Source organism: Daucus carota, chromosome 4 (assembly GCF_001625215.2).
Source record: "Daucus carota subsp. sativus chromosome 4, DH1 v3.0, whole genome shotgun sequence".
Lineage (NCBI taxonomy): Eukaryota > Viridiplantae > Streptophyta > Magnoliopsida > Apiales > Apiaceae > Daucus > Daucus carota.
Genome location: NC_030384.2, coordinates 19097089 through 19107070, shown reverse-complemented (window position 1 = coordinate 19107070; position 9982 = coordinate 19097089). Strand labels below are relative to the sequence as shown.

At 35.8% G+C, this 9982-nt stretch overlaps 1 long non-coding RNA gene across 1 annotated transcript; it reads right to left on the bottom strand.

Annotated features, from left to right (window-relative positions):
• Positions 1-1508: 1508 nt before the first annotated feature.
• On the bottom strand, positions 1509-4311 carry LOC108218233 (uncharacterized). The gene is made up of 4 exons (XR_001806324.2): positions 3954-4311; positions 3532-3594; positions 3230-3398; positions 1509-2038 (listed from the first exon to the last, which is right to left on the bottom strand). It is a non-coding gene; the product is annotated as an uncharacterized LOC108218233 (long non-coding RNA).
• Positions 4312-9982: the final 5671 nt, after the last annotated feature.

The following is a 9982-nucleotide window of genomic DNA, read 5'->3' as shown; positions in this document are numbered from 1 at the left end:
TAATCATATATAATTTTTTTAGATTTTTTTTCCCATTCATTAAGAACTCATCCCCACACTTAAATGGTTCATTGTCCTCAATGAATAAAAGATTAGATAGTATAATATATATTTTATAATATATAATATAAATATATAATATAATGATATATGAATAAAAGATATTAGAAAACTCCCCTAAATTTAAGCTGTCTGCACAAGAATAAGAAGAATTGTGGCATCCAATTTTTCCATTAGCTGATGTGGCCAAGTGGTCGTGAGTTACATCATGCAAGCAGCAGGTCAGGGGTTCAAACCCTTGCAGCAACATATATACTAGTATTTTTTGCCCGCTGCGCATGGTTTATAATTTTAATTTTTATTTTAAATATAATAAAGACATTGAAATGAGAAATCGAAAAATATTAAATTATTTTAAATTTTTGTTTATAAATCTAAAAGTTTTAAAACGAATTAGTAGAAATTATTTATGTTAAATTTTTGAGTGGGTGGTGGTTGAGCATAAATGATAATTTGAAGACCTTGGTTATTAAATTTCCAAATTCTTTTAAAAAATATTTATATAAACTTATTTATCGAAAATATTGAGTTCATTTGGCTGAGTTTGTGACTTTTGCCTTAAGTTTATGGCTTATGATTTAACAGGATTTATGACTGAACGTGACTTATGTGATAAGCTGAGAATTTAAAATATCTCTTTAGATAATTTTGACTTATTAATGGCTTATAAGTTATTAAAAATATAATAATAAAAATAAAAGTGATTTGTAAGTAATTTATACCTTATGAGTAATTTTTATCAAAAAATAGATTTTAAAAAAATTAATTCACTGAAAAAAGCACCTCAAACTAATTTCTGACTATAAGTCGCCTTCCAACTTATTTCTGATTTTAAGTCGGCTTCTGACTTGTTACACAAATAAACATTTTTCAGTTTAAAGTTGGAAACATATTAAAATCCCGGCTTGAAGCCGGACAAACAGGCTCATTGTGATAAATTGTCAAAAAATTTATCAGCGTCAATATTAATGATAGTCCCTCCCATTTCGAGTTGGACACGGAGGTTAAAAAATATTATGTATAAAATAATGAAAAAGAGGAAGAAAAATTTAATGTATAAAAAGATGATAGTGGAGTAAAAGTAGTTTGAAAAAGGAAAAAAAGTGAAGAAATGATGAGACTCGTTAATTATTTTTAGTAAGTTTTGAAATGAAAAGATTCCAAAAAGGAAAATGTGCGAAGAAATGGATGGGATCGGGGTATTATCTAAAACAACGTGTGATATGCATATGCCAACATGCACGCTCCAAGCTAATATATTCTATATTTTTTAGATAATAGAATTGAAGCAAATCTACTAAATGTGTAAGTTAAGAAGCAAAAGGCATACACTTACAGAGATAATAATCAGTGGTCATCTTTTTATCATGGACTCGAAATGACAAAATGAACACCAAAAATGATGATGCCTTGGAGAAACTATAATCAGAAGAGCCACATTCACTATCTAAATTCAAAAAACTCTTTTGTATATCTTGAAAGATGATTGCATCTTAGATCTAGGCCAGTTGAAAAAAGAAAGATTATTAAGCTACAATATTCAAAGATCTAGTGAAGTAAATGAAATATACAATTACATTAAGGAAACATTCACATATTAGACAGCTCAACATGCGGGCATAACAGTTCCCAAGTATTAGTTGATCAGTGAGAACTTGTGGGTTCATAACTAAGAGCAGACTTCTGAGATCTCTACGTACAGCTATGAAGCACCAAGAGTAAGAGTAAAAAACTTGTGTTCCAAGCCCCAGGAAGCTAAGCAATCAACAACAGCATGACTGAAGGTAGCTCCTGTATCAGAAAATGCTAGCAAAACTATATTAAGGATACGCTTTTGCAGTGTTCAAATGTTGTCCAAAAAAAAAAAAAGCCTCTTAATAGTAAGTAGCAGAGGCCTTGATCCGATTCCCACAGATGTTGTGCAAGATTAACATGTCCCAAGATTCCACTAAGCTTATCTATAACATCCTGCTTCTCCCTATGATAAATGTTGACACATCGATTGGTAAACATAACTAATTTACCCTCTACATAACAACCCACAAACAAAAGGTTTAAGAATTTATTTGAGAACTCCCAATGTCATGAACAATCGACCTACCAAATCAAAATATAACACTTTCAACAATCCAAATCAACCATGGTTGTGGACTTGGGTGCTCAAAACTTATACCCCAGCATAATTAGCATAACTGCAATCACATCTAAAATATAAATCTAAAATATAAATAAGTCATGAGAAATATGCTATATCGACCATGACAGAGTGACAACAAATATTTGACTCACAAAAAAATATATAATATATAATCTTACAAATATTATTATATTTCTTTATTCTTTATATATATATGGACCTAAAACCATTCAAATAATTATCTAATCTTGTTTGTCATGTATACATCCTGGACCTAATTTTCTTTGCATTTTATAGAGCAACAATTTTACGTTAACAGTTTCTCCGAAATTGCACTCTGATACTAAAATCTCATGCATTCTTCCTTGTCACCTGCCAGGGGATAAGAGAACCTCCCAGTGACATAATGAATGTACCAAAATAATTATGATATAAAGAAACAATTAAAACACAGTTACTGCACCTATATAAACCTATATAATTAGAAACACACATGGACCAAGGCACTTGCTCAAAGAAAGTCTTTGGTTTTATATCTCATTCGTACATTGTTACTTACAAAAAAGCTCAAAACTTACCAAAATTTAACGTCAAACGTGCGAGCATGATAGATTTCAGGTTAATCAAATAAATGAAGATACAAAAAGAAAATCCAAGACTTCCCATAGAATAGACTAAATGTGCAATTTAGTAAACAACTTGCTTGAATCCAAGGCCAAAGTCGAATATGTAGCGCTCGCTTAACCGACTTTTTAAATATGTAATAAAGCATAAACCTCTTGTAACTTAATTTTGCGGAGTGATCTATTCATATTAAATACCTAAAGCGAACACATTTTGCAGTCTTGTAACATTACATAATGTCGTGTATAAAATCTGGTATACGAAGAAAAATGTATACAACAAATTAAGCAAACTAAATCCATCTAAATACAAATAAACAATTTACAAAGTATATTAGAAAAAGGATTACATAAGTATAAGTAAAGCAAAGAATTAATGGAGATTTAATAAGATGGGTGGAAAGGTTACCGCAAGATAGAAGATGAGGTAGAGTTTTCTCTTTCGCCAAAACAATATCATGACCAAAATATTACATCGTCATGGTTGTTCTCATTAAACCCATTTTTACACCAGCAACAGCTTTCATGGCAGCACTAATCATCACAAAATACAGGCACAACTCCTTATCTTTTCTCACCTGGAAAATAGTTGTAAAAAAAATTATATCAAACCCACTGTCAAAATCAATTGTCTACTTAATTTAACGCCAGGCCAGTTAAAAACATGCACAAAAAAATAGTAATAGTTAAGACAAAGTCAAGAGTAATTACACAAAGAAGATGGCTATATATCTGAATTTAGTGGGGCATTTCTACGAACACCTTGATCACAACCTTCAAACATAGACAATAACAATTATAAATGACAAATGCAAAAAATATATACGGGTTGGATAGTCATGGGTTCAAAAAATCCATATATTACATGTTTAAACACCAAAACAAATAAAATTCTTTTAAGACTTTAATCAAACACTTAGGCTACAAAGCACCCGTACAACTCCAGCTGACACATACTTTCACAAATTATAATTAAACAAATTACTTGAGCTTATTTATCAATCAAATATCTGTCACCCTTCATATTGTGACAAATTAATATCCACTTCAACAATACTACACAAAAATTTGTCGCAACTTTTTCTAAACTGCTTAGCTTAGTCAGGAGTTATATGAAAGAATCAATAACTAACCAATATTTCTGTAAAACGATGGCGGTGGTCATCCATCAACATCGAAGCATCCAAAGCATCTTCACAATGTAAATCATTATCATCTGAAAAATCTCACAATCATATAAGTATTTCATTTCATCAAACAAAAAACCTAAACATCTTAAAGAAGGAGAGAAAATAGTATAAGAGACATAGCAGGAGAAGAAGAGGAAGAGATCTATATAGGCGATAGATGTGAATTCAAATATCAAGATCTAAAATTCAAATGAGTATATTATCGGCAACTGATTTATCACCATCATCATCTTGTAACTATAATTAGTTTTCAATTCAAGTTCGTAAAAGAAATAACGTATATAGAAAGAGAGAGATATTGGGTGGGAAGAAATAAGGTACTTAGTAATTTTGAATTTCAAAATTCAAACTGATCTGAGAAGTACAGGGTTGAACAATTTCTTTCGATTGTGATCACGTGGGTTTTGTTTTGTATCCTGATATGGAGTAAAATACATGTATAAATGTATAAACTGTATAATACATAAAAAAATGTGTATAAGTCAGCTGGTCAAGTGGTAAAACTTTGTAAATACAGTGAACAGTTGGAGGGTATAAAGGTAAAAAGCCATGTATTTAGGCTTCAGGCAATATCAATTAAAGAGATTTTTACTTGCCAGTGGACCACCTAAAGACAACACAGGCACGGCAAATTGAAACAAGTTACTACAGGGCCTGCTTAGCTGGGCTTTCTTTGTGTGTAAACATGATTTGGCCCGAGGCGGGAGCTCTGGGCTTGCTTGGATGGTGCTGTTGGATTCCATCTAACATGGGCCGAGCCCAGGTAGCCTTGCGGCATCACACGGCGTAACAGAATAAGCATCGCAGCACAGCAGAAGCTCAGCAGAAGCTCAGGAGCCGTGGCGAGAGAATGGAGAGCTGCGGCTCTTTTCGTTCTGCCGAGGCCAGCTCCGAGGAAGGAACAGAGAGCTGCGAGGAGGGAACAGAGAGCTGTAGCTCTAAAACTTCTGCCCAAGCGAGCTACGGGGAGTGTTAGGAGCCGTTCCAAATTTCTGCTGAGCTCTTTTTTTCTATTTCAAAATTGTTAGAAATATTTCTTTAATCCTGAAACACTTCACACAATTTATCAAGGCATCTTATGGGAGTAAAAAAAATTATATATATATAAATCTAATCAGTAAAATAAAATAAAATAAAATATTATAAATATGATAATATAATAATACTAATAAGTGGAATAATAATTATACAAACTTACAAGAACCATGGGTTGCCTCCCAAGAAGCGCTTTTTTAAGGTCTTTAGCTCGACCTCCTCGAGAGTTATTCTGATGAAGGGGTAGAAAGTGGAATCTCCACCTTCTCAACGATTGGCTCACCAGCTTTGTAATGCTTCACTCTTTGACCGTTCACCTTAAAAGTTCCACCACTCGTATTCCATAATTCAATGGAGCCATAAGGGTAGACTTTTCGAATTTTAAATGGACCCGACCATCTTGAACGAAGCTTACCAGGAAAGAGTTTCAATCTGGAATTAAATAAAAGGACTAAATCGCCTTCATTAAATTCCCTTCGCAGTAGACCCTTGTCATGCCATCTTTTTGTCTTCTCCTTGTAAAGCTTAGAACTTTCATAAGCCTCAAAACGAAGCTCATCTAGCTCATTAAGTTGAAGAAGTCTCTTCTCACCAGCTGCCAATGGATCAAAATTTAAATTTTTGATGGCCCAAAATGCACGATGTTCCAATTCAACTGGAAGATGACAGGCTTTCCCGTAAACCAGTCTGTATGGGGTTGTCCCAATAGGAGTTTTAAATGCAGTCCTATACGCCCAAAGTGCATCATCAAGTTTCATAGACCAATCTTTCCTTGATTTTGCAACCGTCTTCTCCAAGATGGTCTTAATCTCACGGTTAGAGATCTCAACTTGACCACTAGTTTGAGGATGATAGGAAAGGCCCACCTTATGGTGTACTCCATATTTCTTCAACATAGCTTCAAAGCGATTTTCAAGAAAATGCTTTCCTCCATCACTAATTAGAATCCTTGGCACTCCAAATCTAGGGAAAATTGTCTTCTTGAAAAATTTGCTCACAACACGTGCATCATTAGTGGGAGTTGCAATAGCTTCAATCCACTTGGAAACATAGTCAACAGCAAGTAAGATATATTTGTTCCCAAAAGATGACGGGAATGGTCCCATGAAGTCAACTCCCCAAACATCAAAAGGTTCCACTTCGAGTATGTTGTTTAGAGGCATCTCATTTCTTCTTGAGATATTTCCAGTTCTTTGACAACGATCACAAGAGTGAACATAGAGATGAACATCTTTAAAGAGATTTGGCCAGTAAAAACCGCATTGAAGAATCTTTGCAGCAGTTTTAGTAGTACTTGCATGGCCTCCACATGGTGAATCGTGACAATGTGAGATTATAGAGGCAATCTCACTTTCTGGAACACATCTTCTAATGACACCATCTGCACAAGATTTATAGAGAAATGGATCATCCCAAAAGTGCTTCCTCACATCATAGAAAAACTTCTTCTTCTGCTGAGATTAATACCCATGAGGAACAGTACCACTAGCTAAATAATTAGCTATATCAGCAAACCAAGGGACATCTATCCTTGCAAGAGAAAATAGATGATCATCAGGAAATGAATCATCAACTGGAAGATCATTAGTACAATCACTACCAAGAACAAGACGTGAAAGATGATCAGCAACTACGTTCTCAGCCCCTTTCTTGTCTTTAATCTCCAAGTCAAATTCTTGAAGAAGTAGAATCCAACGAATCAAGCGAGGCTTTGCATCCTTTTTGTTCATCAAGTACTTCAGTGCTGCATGGTCAGTGTGAACAATAACTTTCGATCCAACAAGATATGACCGAAACTTTTCCATAGCATACACCACTGCTAGCAATTCCTTCTCCGTTGTTGCATAGTTAATCTGAGCTCCATCCAAGGTCTTACTTGTATAATAGATGGCATGAAGCTTTCCATCCTTCCTTTGTCCCAAGACTGCACCAATAGCTTGATCACTGGCATCACACATGATTTCGAATGGCAAACTCCAATCTGGTGGTTGTATGATTGGAGCAGAGATAAGAGCTTTCTTTAACCTGTCAAAAGCCTCAACACAAGCATCATTAAAAACAAAAGGGACATCTTTGCCTAAGAGCTCAGTTAGAGGGCGAGCAATTTTTGAAAAATCTTTTATAAAGCGGCGATAAAATCCCGCATGACCAAGAAAACTTCTTACACCCTTCACCGAGGTTGGGGGTGGTAAGCGCTCGACAACTTCTACCTTAGCTCTATCGACCTCGATGCCTCTGTTTGAGACAACATGACCCAAAACAACTCCCCCTTGTACCATAAAATGGCATTTTTCCCAGTTTAAAACTAGACTAACTTCCTTACATCTATGGAGCACCTTTTCTAAATTATGCAAACAGATGTCAAAAGATTTTCCGTAAACAGAGAAGTCATCCATAAAAACTTCCATTATATTTTCAATAAAATCTGAGAAAATTGCCATCATACAACGTTGAAAGGTTGGAGGAGCACCACATAATCCAAATGGTAGCCTGCGATATGCAAACGTACCATAAGGACATGTAAAGGTCGTCTTTTCCTGATCATCCGGATGGAGGGGAATTTGAAAGAAGCCCGAATATCCATCCAAATAACAGAAAAAGGAATGTTTTGCCAACCTTTCAAGCATTTGGTCAATAAAAGGGAGAGGAAAATGATATTTTCTGGTGGCTTTATTCAATTTACGATAATCAATACACATACGCCACCCGGTAACAGTTCTAGTAGAAATTAACTCACCCTTATCATTTTTGACGACGGTCATTCCTCCTTTCTTTGGAACTACTTGTACAGGGCTAACCCACTTACTATCAGAGATAGGGTAGATTATACCTGCATCAAGAAGTTTTAGAACCTCCTTTTTGACTACCTCCATCATATTAGGATTAAGTCTCCTTTGAGGTTCTCTAGAGGAGGCGTGTTCGTCCTCAAGAATGATTTTATGCATGCACAAAGATGGGTTGATGCCCTTAATATCATCAATGGTGTACCCGATGACACTTTTATAAGTTTTTAAAATCATGAGCAGACGCTCAATTTGACTGTCATCAAGCTCAGCATTGACAATAATAGGATATGTACTATTAGGACCCATAAACACATATTTCAAAGATGCAGGGAGTGGTTTTAGTTCTACCTGAGGAGGCGTGGAACCCTCCTTCACATCTTCATGGCTTAGTACATTGAGATGAGGTTGCATGACTGTTGGTGTTGCATCAAGAAATTCCATATAGTCCGCACACTCTCTATTTTCAGCATCAATTTCTCCCACAAGAACCTCTTGAAGTGGATCATCACATGATAGAGTGTTGATCTTGACGTTGATTGCTTCTTCTAGTGCATCCACCCTGTTTACAGTTTCATCCATAGAGGGATGACCCATCGAATTCTGAAGCTGAAATTCCATCTTTTCCTCTCCCACTTGAAAAGAAATCCTTCCACTTTTCATGTCAATAATAGCACCAGCTGTAGCTAAGAATGGTCTTCCAAGAATGATAGGAATATTTGCATCTTCCTCCATCTCCATGATAACAAAATCACATGGGATATAAAATTTTCCTACCTTGAGAGGAACATCTTCAAGTATACCAAGAGGGAATTTCACAGTCCTGTCTGCCAATTGTAGAGATATACGTGTGGGTTTCAGCTCACCCATCTGAAGCTTTTTGCAGATTGACAATGGCATAAGACTCACACTTGCCCCAAGATCACATAGAGCTCTTTTGATCTTAACATCACCAAGTTTCACAGGAATAGAGTAACTACCCGGATCAGCTAGCTTCTTCAGAAAAGTATTTTGCAAGATAGCACTACACTCTGCCGTCAATAAAATAGTAGAAGTTTCTTCAATCTTTCGCTTTCTTGACAAAATATCTTTGAGGAACTTTGCATAAGAAGGCATCTCAACTATGGCATCCATGAATGGAATGTTAATATGCAACTTCTGTAAAATGTCAAGAAACTTACCATACTTCTTCTCAAGCTTAGCTTTTGCCAACCTTTGAGGGAAAGGAACAGGTGGCACATATGGTGTAATAGGAACAACGACCGGTTCTTTCTTTTCTTCTTCCACCGCATCATTCTCCACCACTTTTTCAGATGTAAATTTCTCCCCATCTTCTTCAAGATTCACAACACTTTTTCTCACCTTTAACTCTGGCTCTTGCAATTCTTTTCCGCTCCTCAAAGTTACCGCATTGATATGACCTCTTGGCGGTTGCTCAGTTTGGCCAGGAAGTTGACCCGAAGACTTGCCAAGTTGATTTACTTGTTGAGCTAATTGAGAAATTGCATTTCCATCATCTTGTTGTGAGCTTTCATCTCATTGATACTTGCATCAATGCCCTCATTCTTCTTTACCTGTGATGAAATAAATCCTTCCAAGAGATTCTCCAAGTGGGATTTTTGTGGTTGAACTGGTGCATTGAAAGGTGCTCTTGGTTGAAAACCAGGTGGTTGAGATTGAGCTTGGTTATTCTTGTATGAGAAATTTGGATGATCTTTCCAACCAGGATTGTACGTGTTGGAGTAAGGATTGTATTGTTGCCTCTGATTCTGATTGTAAAGGGCACTTGCTTGCTCCATAGCCATATCAGATGAATTATATTGACAAGCATATTGAGTGTGCCCCTGTGTACCACATATTTCACATAAAGCAACTGTAGATGAAGACCCAGACTTTAGCTCCTTGATCTCATTAGCCAATTCTTTCATAGAACTCGTCAACATGGTCAAAGCATCAACATCGTACTTACCACCCTTCTTGGATTGATTTCGATCACTGTAAGGATAATTGTCATTAGACGCCATCTCGTCTAATAGAGTTCTTGCATCTTCGGTACTCTTTGCCATAACTGATCCGTCAGATGCGGCATCGATAAAGATTCGAAACTCTTGTGTCAACCCATTATAGAATGTTTGGATCAGCAACCAATCAGGA